Consider the following 3,736-nt stretch of genomic DNA (forward strand, 5'->3'; position numbering starts at 1 on the left):
TTGTTGGATTCTGTTTGCTAGTATTTTGTTCAGGATTTTTGTATCTATGTTCATCAGTGATATTGGTCTGTAATTTTATTTTATTTTTTGTAGTGTCTTTGTCTGGTTTTGCTATCAGGGTGATGGTGGCCTCATAGAATGAGTTTGGGAGTGTTCCTTCCTCTGGAATTTTCTGGAAGAGTTTGAGAAGGATTGGTGTTAGCTTTTCTCTAAATGTTTGATAGAATTAGCCTGTGAAGCCATCTGGTCCTGGACTTCTGTTTGTTGGAAGATTTTTAATTACAGTTTCAATTTCATTACTTGTGATAGGTCTGTTTATATTTTCTAATTCTTCCTGGTTCATTTTGGAAAACTGTACTTTTCCAAGAATTTGTCCATTTCTTCTTGGTTTTCCATTTTATTGGTGTCTAGTTGTTTGTAGTAGTCTCTTATAATCCTTTGTATTTCTGTGGTGTCAGTTTGGGATTTCTCCTTTTTCATTTCCAATTTTATTGATTTGCGACCTCTCCCTTTTCTTCTTGTTGAGTCTGGCTAAGGGTTTATCAATTTTGTTTATCTCTCAAAGAACCAACTTTTAGTTTTATTGATCTTTGCTATTGTTTTCTTCATTTCTAGTTCATTTATTTGTGCTCTGATCTTTATGATTTCTTTCCTTCTACTGACTTTGGGTTTTCTTTGCTCTTCTTTCTCTAGTTGCCTTAGGTGTAGGATTAGGTTGTTTATTTGAGCTTTTTCTTGTTTCTTGAGGTGAGATTGAATTGCTATAAACTTCCCTCTTAGAACTGCTTTTGCTGCATCCCATAGGTTTTGAGTCATTGTGTTTTCATTGTCATTTGTTTCTATGTAATTTTTATTTTTTCTTTGATTTCTTCAGTGATCTCTTGGTTATTAAGTAGTGTATTGCTTAACCTCCATGTGTTTGTAATTTTTACAGTCTTTTTCCTGTAACTGATTTCCAATCTCATACCATTGTGGTCAGAAAAGATGCTTGATACAACTTCAGTTTTCTTAAATTTTCCAAGGCTTGATTTGTGATGTAAGATGTGATCTATCCTGGAGAATGTTCTCTGTGCACTTGAGAAGAAAGTGTATTCTGCCACTTTTGGGTCGAATGTTCTATAAATATGAATTAAATATATCTGGTCTATTTTGTCATTTAAAGTCTTGTGTTTCCTTATTTATTTTGTTTGATCTGTCCATTGGTGTAAGTGGGGTGTTAAAGTCCCCTATTATTATTGTGTTACTGTTGATTTCCCCTTTCATGGTTGTTAGCATTTGCCTTACGTGTTGGGTGCATAAACATTTATCATTGTTATATCTTCTTCTCAGATTGACCCCTTGATTGTTATGAGTGTCCTTCCTTATCTCTGTAACAATCTTTATTTTAAAGTCTATTTTATCTGATATGAGTATTGCTACTCCAGCTTTCTTTCATTGTCCATTTGCATGGAATATCTTTTTCCATCCCTTCACTTTCAGTCTGTATGTGTCCCTAGGTCTGAAGTGGGTCTCTTGTAGACAGCATATATATATGGGTCTTGTTTTTGTATCCATTCAGCTAGTCTGTGTCTTTTGGTTGGGGCATTTAATCCACTTACACCCAAGTTTATTATCGATATGTATGTACCTATTACCATTTTCTTAATTGTTTTGGGTTTGTTTTTGTGGGTCTTTTTCTTGTGTTTCTCGCCTAGAGAAGGTTCTTTAGCATTTGTTGTAAAGTTGGTTTGGTGGTGCTGAATTCTCTTAGCTTTTGCCTGTCTGAAAAGCTTTTGATTTTTCTTTGGAATCTGAATGAGATTCTTGCTGGGTAGAGTAATCTTTGTTGTAGGTTTTTCTCCTCCATCACTTTAAGTATATCCTGCCACTCCCTTCTGGCTTGCGGAGTTTCTGCTGAAAAATCAGCTGATAACCTTACGGAGATTTCTTTGTATGTTATTTTTTGTTTTTTCCCTGCTGCTTTTAGTATTTTTTCTTTGAATTTAATTTTTGTTAGTTTGATTAGTATGGGTCTTGGTGTGTTTCTCTTAGGGTTTATCTGTATGGGACTCTCTGTGCTTCCTGGACTTGGGTGACTATTTCCTTTCTTATGTTAGGGAAGTTTTCCACTATAATCTCTTCAAATATTTTCTCAGACACTTTTTTTTTCTCTTCTTCTTCTGGGACCCTTATAATTCAAATGTTGGTACATTTAGTGTTGTCCCAATGGTCTCTGAGATTGTCTTCAGTCTTTTCATTTTTTTTTTCTTTATTCTGCTCCTCAGCAGTTATTTCCACCATTCTGTCCTCCAGCTCACTTTTCGTTCCTCTGCCTCTGTTATTCTGTTATTGATTCCTTCTAGTGTATTTTTCATTTCAGTTATTGTATTGTTCATCTCTGTTTGTTTGTTTGTTTGTTTTTGCGGTACATGGGCCTCTCACTGTTGTGGTCTCTCCCGTTGCAGAGCACAGGCTCCGGACGCGCAGGCCCAGCGGCCATGGCTCACGGGCCCAGCCACTCTGCGGCACGTGTGATCCTCCTGGACCGGGGCATGAACCCGTGTCCCCTGCATCGGCAGGCTGACTCTCAACCACTGCGCCACCAGGGAAGCCCCTGTTTGTTTGTTCTTTAGTTCTTCTAGATCTTTGTTAAACATTTCTTGTATTTTATCAATCTGTGCCTCCATTCTATTTTCTAGATTCTGGATCAACTTCAGTATCGTCACTCTGAATTCTTTTTCAGTTAGATTGCCTATTTCCTCTTCATTTATTTGGTTTTGTAGGTTTTTACCTTGCTTGTTTATCTGTGACATATTTTTTTGCTGTCTCTTTTTTTTTTTTTGATGGGTGGGATTGTGTTCCTGTCTTACTGGTTGTTTGGCCTGAGGCTTCCAGCACTGGAGTTTGTAGGCTGTTGGGTAGAGCTGGGTTTTGGTGCTGAGATGAGGGCCTCCAGGAGACCTCACTCCAATAAATATTCCCTGGGGTCTGAGGTTCTCTGGTAGTCCAGTGGTTCGGACTCAGAGCTCCCACCGCTGAAGCTTCGGCCCAACCCACAGCTCATACACCAAGATTCCAGGAGCTGCTGTGGGGTGGCAAAAAAAGAAAGAAAGAAAGAAATGGAGAACAATCACAAAGAGTAAAAAATAAAATTAGACTAGGAAATGAACAGATATGTTAGAAAGAATATAAAAATAAAAATACAGATGAAACAGCAACTGGAAGGTGAAACAGAACCGCAATTGTAAAAAAGAGGAGAAAAAAAAAGGCAGAAAAGGCCTTGACTGTGGGGGCGGGGCTTAGGGGCGGTGTTTAGGAAGTGGGCGGGGCCTTTGCTTAGGACCCACAGGGCTGGAAAAGGCTCTGTGGGGGGTCGGGGGGGGGTCTTAGGCTCAGTGGAACAGAAGGGGCCAGGCATGTCTCTAGTCTCAGCAGGCTTCCTGGGCTGACTGGGTGGGGCAAACGCCCTCCGTGCCTCTCCTGCTCCTCTGGTCCTGGAGGGCTTCCCCACACCCCTGCCTGCCTCTCCTGCTCTCCCCCAGCCTCCTATCTATGCTCCCAGGGTCAGTGCAGCCTGGAGGTTTCGTTGGAGGGTGGGGGGCATGGCCTGGGAGTGGAAAAACACTCTTTGACATAAACCACAGCAAGATCTTTTTTGACCCACCTCCTAGAGTAATGAAAATAAAAACAAAAATAAACAAATGGGACCTAATTAACCTTAAAAGCTTTTGCACAGCAAAGGAAACCATAAACAAGA

Source organism: Physeter macrocephalus, chromosome 1 (assembly GCF_002837175.3).
Source record: "Physeter macrocephalus isolate SW-GA chromosome 1, ASM283717v5, whole genome shotgun sequence".
In the NCBI taxonomy this organism is placed as follows: domain Eukaryota; kingdom Metazoa; phylum Chordata; class Mammalia; order Artiodactyla; family Physeteridae; genus Physeter; species Physeter macrocephalus.